Raw genomic sequence first — 8,773 nt, 5'->3', positions numbered from 1 at the left:
TTTGTAATATTCTTAGATAGTCTGTGAGATTGCGACACCAGTTCTGGGTGGCTTATGTTTATGGATTCGTATCGGTATTATTTTAAATTGTTGTATTTCATTCTTCCGCTATATTATTTCCGTTATTTATAAAATGTTAACTCACAATTGTTAAGGGATTAAAAATGAAAGGTTTCACTAGTAGGCGCCATCACGACCCCCGAGGGTGGGAAATCCGGGTCGTGACAAGTTGGTATCAGAGCTCTAGGTTGCTTAGGTCTCACAATTCACGGACAAGATTAGTAGAGTCTGAGAGATTGGTACGAAGATGTCTGTATTTATCCCCCAGAGGCTACAGAGTTAGGAAAAATTTCACATCTATTCTTTCCTATTGTGCAACTTGATTTCTCAATGCTTTCCACTTTGTTCCTTCACAGATGGTGAGAACGTGTACCGCTTCATCAACTGACCAGCAACTCGAGCCCCCAGTAGCAGCTCCTGCGAGGGGCAGAGGTTGAGTCTGTGCTAGGGCCCGAGGCAGAGGCAGAGCTCGAGCAGTATCACCAGCGGCGGAGCCTCGGGTTGAGTTTGACAATGAGGTTCTAGCCCAGACAATTCCAGCAGGACCAGCTCAGGTCCCAGAGGGGTTCATCGCCACCGCGGTACTTCAAGATGCTCTGGTCTATCTAGTGGGCCTTATGGAGAATGTCGCTCAGGCGGGCTTGCTTCCTGTAGCACCAGCCATCTCTCAGGATGGAGGAGGAGTCCAGACTCCTGCTACTCGCACTCCGGAGTAGGTAGCCCCCCAGTTTCAGACTCTAGCAGCTCAGCCAATTGGGATAGTTCAGCCGGGTGTTGTGGCACAGACCGGTGAGGGGCCATCTATGTCTGTTGATGCCTTGTGGAGATTGGACATGTTCACCAAGCTTTTCACTCCTACTTTTGGTGGTACATCTTCTGAGGATCCCTAAGATTATTTGGACTGCTGTCATGAGGTTCTACAAAACATGGGGATAGTGGAGACCAATGGGGTCGACTTTGCTGCTTTTTGTTTGTCTGGATCTGCCAAGACTTGGTGGAGAGATTATTATTTGACTAGACCAGTAGGGTCATCGGCTTTGACTTGGGATCAGTTTTCTCATCTATTTCTGAAGAAGTTTCTTCATATCACTCAGAGGGAGAAATATCGGAGGTAGTTTGAGCGTCTCTGGCGGGGTTCTATGATTGTTACTCAATACGAGACCAGATTCATTGATTTGGCCTGTCATGCTCTTATTATACTTCCCACTGAGAGAGAGAGAGAGAGAGGAGGTTCATTGTGGGTTTTTGAACGAGATGATTTGATTCAAACCCTGATTTTAAAGGCTTGTTGTATTTTACTGAGATTTCATGATATGAACTTTAAATGTTTTATTGCTCGTCACTACTTCTCGGCCTTTATTTACTTTAGTTACTTACAGAGTTGGCGTACTCACGTTACTCCATGCACCTTGTGTGCAGATCCAGACATATCAGGACCCGGTGGTTGTTGTCTATTCCAGTTGTAGATCTTCTCGGAGTTAGCAAGGTAGCTGTTGGCGATCTCAACCCTGCTCTTCTCCCTCCTATCTTCCTATAGATGATTGTAGTTATATTTCCACACTATGTTAGTCTCAGTATTTTTGGACAGATTGTAGTAGATGCTCGTGACTAGTGACACCCCGATGTCAGGTTTTTCTTTCCACACTTTTGTTATTCAAAATTTCTTTATGAAGTTTTATTATTAAATAGCTTGAATTTATCTTTGAAATGAAATATCGTGTTATTTTTTGTAAAGAGTCGGCTTGCCTAGTACCACGATAGGCATCATCACGACATGGTAGTTTGGGTCGTGATAATAAATACACCAAAAATATGATTTTTAAGGGACCTTTGACCTACGAAAGATTGGAGAACTAACCAATCAAGAAGACTCAAGAATTTATCAATATTTCAATCTGCAATCGGTGCAATACGGGAGTTTGTATCGAATCATTAGAATTGATGTTTTATTTGTTTTTGAACCTTATTAAGATGTCATACTCCATTGTTATGGAGTAATTTTCATTAGGGTGTTGACAGATACGGTGTTTTTATAACTTGATTAGGAATTCAATTATTGATAATTGTTAGAATTAATTGATGGAATTTTAATTCGTATTGTGGAGTTATTTTTATTTTTGCTTAATCGAAAGAGGAGCTTTATATTGAATTGCTTTACATCTTATGCTCTAGTTTAAATTCGTGATTCAATTAAGTAATCAAAAAAGCCTCTTAAATTGTTAATCAGACTAAAATATAGGAAAATATTTGTGAGAAGTTTCCTTTTAGATCATAACCATCATTTTATTATTGTAATTGTTTACCGTGCTTCAATAGGTTTAATTACTGAAATTAACATTTAATTGAAAGAGGAACATTAACTTCAAGTGTAATCTGATTATCGATTGAATTCGTGAGAATCTACCATATTACAGAGTGAATTAACTTAGGAATTGGATCCCGAGTCAGTTATCTTGCACCTATATAGTCAAATACCCTTATTTCTCTCATTGATATTACTTTGTTGCTCATATGATGGCTTTTGTGATTAATTGTTAAGTGCTTAATTTTTAGTAGTTAATCATAGTAATAGTCATCACATCAAGTGTTAAATTTCATGGATAGTAATCAACTGAAGATTATTCGAATATTGTTTAAATACAATTCTTGCAGAGACGATAATTAAACTATACTATCTTTGACTAGCGAGTAATAATTTTATATAGTATTTTGCGCTCGTCAAATTTTGGCGTCGTTGAAGGGGATCCTTAGTGTAACTGGCAAAGTTGCTACCATGTGACGAGGAGGCCACAGGTTCGAGCCATGAAAATAACCTCTTGCAGAAATGTAGGGTAAGGCTGCGTACAATAGACCTTTGCGTCCGGCCCTTCCATGGACCCCACGCATAGCAGGAGCTTAGTGCATCGGACTGCCCTTTTTTTGCCGAGAATGAGTAATTAATAGTGTTCAAAATAGCTTTTAGTACTAATTCAAGAACCAATTTTACTTTAGTTATTCACATTTTCTTACTTGTGTGCAGGATACAAGTTTTTATTTCTCTGATGCATGACTCAATCTTCTTCAAAGAAAGTGATACTTTACGGACCAGAGTTAGAGAAACACCTGCGACATCTGATAAAAGAAAGAGAATTAACAAAAAAATTCTTGGGACAAACTTCGACTCAAGATATCATGGAAAACGAAGAGAGAGACTGAGTAGACTTAGCTACAAGAGAGTCATCACAACAAGAAGCTGCACGGAGAATTGCTGAAGAGACTGTCGAAGATAATGGGGGTCAAAGATTCAATCTAAACCGACCCTTGGTTGAAGACCAGTTCGAGAATGTAGCACCCGGGCTGGAAAATCATTGGGTGATTATGCTACCAGTCTATAATCAAGGAATGTTAAGTGTTAGACCTCCACCCATATTAGTGAGAAGTTGCCCTTTAAATCATAACCATCATTTTTTTTTGTAATTGTTTACCATGCTTCAATTGGTTTAATACTAAAATTAACGTTTAATCAAAAGAGGAACATTAACTTCAAGTGTAATCTGATTATCGGTTGAATTCGTGAGAATCAACATTATTACAGAGCAAATTAACTCAAGAATTGGATACCGAGTAAGTTATTTTGCACCTATCTAGTCAAATACCCTTACTTCTCTCATTGATATTTCTTCGTTGCTCATCTGTTGTCTTTTGTGATTAACTATTAAGTGCTTAATTATTAATAGTTAATTACAGTAATAGTCATAATCAATAACACTGTTAATTTCTCGGTAACAGAGCCAAAATTTGATTACGCCAAACTATTTCTCTTAAAATCTCTAGCTATCACTACAACTATAATCTGGTTTAGAGTCCGTAGTTAAATCCTATAAGGAATTAATCTATTAATCACAACTATCTGTCTCGCAGGAATTCAAGCAATCAATTTCTCGAAGTAGCAAATAGCAAGTTTTGGTTGTTTAATGACTAAGATTAAGCAATAAAGAAACACAGTCAATTATTATCACTAACAATGTGTTTTAGACAACATTGGAAAAGCCTAGAGTTATCATTTTTTCAATTGTTGGAATCTTCACCGCTATGTCTCCTATAATTTCACCTAATTATTCTCTAAGGATCATGAGCATTTCATTTATCGTAATTCTCTCTCAAGTAACTACGATTTTTTACTCAACGCACTCTCTCGAATTACACTAGTTGTACTTTTTTTACTGCTTATATGATCATGTCAAGAATTTATTATCTCTAAATCTACCTTTACACCTGTCGTATTTATCCTTCATATATATTGAGAGTATGTTGTTCGATAATCATCTAAATATATATTTTTTTCTCAAGAAATATAATAAATAGGCAAAGCTAATTGATGACCATTCAATCAACTAAAATAAATATGCAGTTGAACACGGAGAGAAATTCAAAGACAAAATTATGTTCGAATATAAAGGAAGTTCATCCTTCAAATGGTTCAATCAAACTGTAGATAGAAATTTAGCTATTCATAATCATGCTAACAATCACATTAATGATTGAAAGCATCTACATATATATAAAGGAGGGAATAAAAATGATGACTTGGCACATCTCATAGACTAGGATTGTTATTTATCTTTTTTCTCATTTTTTTGGCTTTTTCTCTCATTGTTTGGTTCTTTTTAAATTTTCTATAATTATTGTAATCAAGGAAGGCAATGGAGGGTTAGAATAAGGTAACTGAGGGACGCTGCATTCATCATTAATAATAAAGGGACTTGTAAATTTATAAACGGAAATAAACGTTCATAATCCTTGAATGTGTGATAGTGGAGAATTAATACTTTCCATTCATTCTCATCCTTTTTCTTTCCTCCTTAAAAGCTTCATGCCCTATATTTGTGCTGCATATTCTATCTACGGGTTTGTATATGCTTTTTGAACAAGATTAAGATTATTTTTTGATAATGAAATAAGCAGCTTCAAAGTCGGTACTACATCTGCAGCACAAGGTCAAGCCCTACCAAACCATAACGGAATTACTGGTATAATCCGGTTATTTGTATTCTTCTTTATTTTATTTTTTTAATTATGAAAGATTTTGTATTCTAATTTTGTAACTGAATAATTGAATATTAGAGATACGTGATTTGTAAAGTTTTTATAAATTTTATGATAAAGTAATCTATATATGCAATTGTTAACCGTTTTTATCTTTCTTTTTCTTCCCTCGCGGACTGGGCTATTGTTTTCTGATATGCAGAAAAATATTATTATACGCAAGTTTAGTCTTTTAAGTTCTGTTTTTCTTCTCCAATAACCGTGACATAATTGCTCTTTATTTTTGTGTTTTCTATTTTTATTTTGTAAACAAAGGCAGAACACACACATATATATTCTTAAATTTCTATTGCACAGACTTATAAAATGACTCCAAACTAAGTTGATCTAATTCCCCCATTTCTCTATCTTCTGGTTCTTCCTGTGGTACCAATTTTTAACAGAATTGTGGGTCGTCCCATTATTGTTTTAATTTTGGTTTAAATCTGGATTAGCTTAATTGCCCGCCGAACAGACTTGTATTTTGTGAAATTAAAGGAGGCTGAAATCACATAAAGTCCTTGACAGCTAATTATATGAGCTGATAGATACTTTAATCTAATTAATTCATGGTTGTCAAAATCTGAAGATAATTACATTAAGGATAGATAAAAAAAATTATTCATTACCAGTTTTATAAATATGTGATTTTATTATTAAAGAAACGTACTTGACCAAAACGTGATTTAATTATTTTTAAAAAAAATTCTAATTTGATTTAGGAAAATTATGGTTGATCTTAGAGTTGACTTGAATTTGAAACAAATTTAAATTATAGTTTAATTTGATTTAGGAGTTCGAGAATTTACGCAATACCAATGTAAATGAATGAATTGCGCCCAAATGATTTTTAACCCAAATAAACTCATTTTATTACAGGTTGAATTCATAATTTGAGTATGAGCTTATTACATACTATCATAAAAATAAGAAATAAACACTATTACTATATTAAATTTTGAATTATATAATTCTAGATACAAATGAAAGAAATTTGAGTGCTACAAGAGAAGAAATGACGGACAACAATAGTGTAGGAGGACAAATTCGGGAAAAGATGAGTTTATGTTTCACCTTAGTTATACTTGGTAATTAGCCTATTTTTCAATCAACAAACATAAAAGAATTTGAAACTGGTCATATTTAAGGTGACATGGCATTTACTAAAGTCGCATGTTTTAAAGTTAGAATTTGATGATAATATTAGATAAGTTAACTAGTTAATCTATAAATTAGGAAGAATTAGAAGAAGAATTCTTGTGATTCGTTCCAGCCGTTTATTCTCTCAAAAATATTCTTTAACTCTCAAAATTTAAGTTTAAGAAGAATTTAGGGCTAAAATAACCAAGACCCAAACTGAGTCAAAGTCAATATACCTCAGGCATGGGCAGTGGCGCATCGCGTCCAAAGCTGGCTAGTGTGACTTCACAAGTCGCCGTGTAAGGCTCTGAAATGTCGTGTGAGGCACCAATATTTGGTTACCTTTTTCGCGGCTTTTGATCGTGATTCCTCTCGTGCTCCACTTTATTAGTATTTTTTATGCCTCTTTGTCCAACTTTCTTTTCACTTTATTTTTAAATAAAATTAACTTAATTAAAGCATGAATCATCACTATTTACAAGTAAAACATAGGATAAATAATGATATAAGGTGTAACACTTTAACCTCACATCAAAGCCTAAATCCTATTTAATAAAAACCTTTTCCATTTTGTTTTATATTTAATATTTGCATTTTATCTATCAATTCAATCTTGATTTATTTGTTTGAATTCAGCTACTTTGGTTCAAACATATTGCTAGAGGTCTAACAAATTAATTTAATTGCTTAATCTAAAAATAATAGATTAAACACTTTTCAAAGAGACTATAGAGTTTACGGATATTATTCGGCTATTAGTTTTAATATTAAACTTTATCTAGAAAATTTGAAGGAAATTATATATGTCTAATTTCACACTAAATATATATTTAAACTTTTACATTTCGAAGTACGTCATTCTTAGCGTTTAGTGGCAAATGAAAATTTGTACTACTTTCTAAAAGAAAGTATATTACCTTTTGATTTTGTATGATATTGATATTCGTTTTGAGACCTGATTAATTTAAATACACGTCAAAATATTCTGCTTTAAAAGTGAAGAGCTCTCAATCCCTAAATTGCCAATAAATAAAAAGAGAACTACTTGGTTTGGCAGCCCACAGCAATATAAGCTAACAATATTGTCCCTAAATTATTATTTTAACTAGGCAAAATATATAAATAGTCCCTTTAAATTGTTCACAACGATCGATTGAACAACACTTCTATTTGAAGTAGGTATTTCGTGAACAACAAGCCTCGCTGATGACATGTCAAACTGATAAATTATCGAGTGACACATGTATCTCTTAAATAAATTATAGTTTATATTAAGAAATAGTTATAATTTTTAATTAATAAAAGAAGAAAAAACCCTTCTTTTCCTCCTCCCAACCAAAATCATTACTTAAGCCAAGTAAAACAACAAAAAAAGAGGGCTAAAAGGCAAAATCTGACAGTACGTTGCAGCAAAGGTTCCGCTGGAAGTCACAATTTCTGTACCCCAAACATGCACTCAGGTTTTTCTTCTATTTCCCATTTTCATTATTCCAGTAACTTCCGCCGGCAGCCATGACTCCAGTTTCATCAAAGCTTTACACAGATGATGTAAGCCTATTGATGGTTCTGATCTATACAAATCCGTGCTTTTGGAGCTCCATGAAGAATATTGCCTTCACATTCGAAGGTCTTAGATTGGTTCTTTTTGGTTTTTCAGATTTGGGGTTAATAAGGGAGATTGAAGAAAGTTAGTGGTTATGTGGTGGTGTAATAGTGGAGATTTTTTATTTTTGGATTTGCTTAATTGTGGATAGTGATGGAAGTTGTGTTTTTTCTGTCTTCTAGGGGAAAGATGGAGAAAGTTTGGGGCAGAGGACGGCACAAGATGTGGAGGAGAAATTGGAGAAGGAGGAGGTTTAAAAATTAGGAGGGGTCCATATTGATTTTAGGAAGAAAAAAAAAAGATAAATTTAATTTTAAAGATCTTTACACGATTAGATCTGAGTATAACGTACAAGATTTGTCATTTAAAAGAATATATTTCTGCCAAGCAAAGCAAAGGTGTTTGTCTGGTCATGTCAAGTTAAGATATTCAGTAGCTAAACTCCTCTATTTCATGCTTCTCTGTTTTGATGCTTCCATGTTCCTAACGCCCAATTTACTATCCCTATTAAATTACATCACTTGATCAATCAAATAACGCCAATTACTCCCCTAGTTTTATATATTCATGTTCCTTTCAAGTAATTTTCTTCTCTTTGTGCAACTTTGCTTCTCTTCTACTGATTATTTTATTTTAATGTGAAGTATAAGCTATTCCACTAACTTCAACAATCTAAATCGGAGCACTAAACCATTAAATTCCATATTGAAGATCGCTTGAGTACGAAAATTTAATTTTTCAAAATTGAATTTTGTTTCAATGAATCTTAATAAGTTCAAATTTAATTTTTGGACTATTTGATGGAGATTTTAGGTGGTTCAAATTAAAATTTGGGCCAAATTCGAAGTTGAGTATGAACATGAAAGATGATTAGCTATGTATCCATGTGTATCCCTTGTATATTTG

General features: G+C 33.9%; 1 long non-coding RNA gene across 1 annotated transcript; it reads left to right on the top strand.

The window, feature by feature from the left end:
- Positions 1–7,282: 7,282 nt before the first annotated feature.
- On the top strand, positions 7,283–8,429 carry LOC104223209 (uncharacterized). The gene is made up of 2 exons (XR_710055.2): positions 7,283–7,891; positions 8,050–8,429. It is a non-coding gene; the product is annotated as an uncharacterized lncRNA (long non-coding RNA).
- Positions 8,430–8,773: the final 344 nt, after the last annotated feature.

This window comes from Nicotiana sylvestris, chromosome 12 (genome assembly GCF_000393655.2).
Source record: "Nicotiana sylvestris chromosome 12, ASM39365v2, whole genome shotgun sequence".
Lineage (NCBI taxonomy): Eukaryota > Viridiplantae > Streptophyta > Magnoliopsida > Solanales > Solanaceae > Nicotiana > Nicotiana sylvestris.
This window is presented reverse-complemented; position numbering and strand designations above follow the sequence as displayed.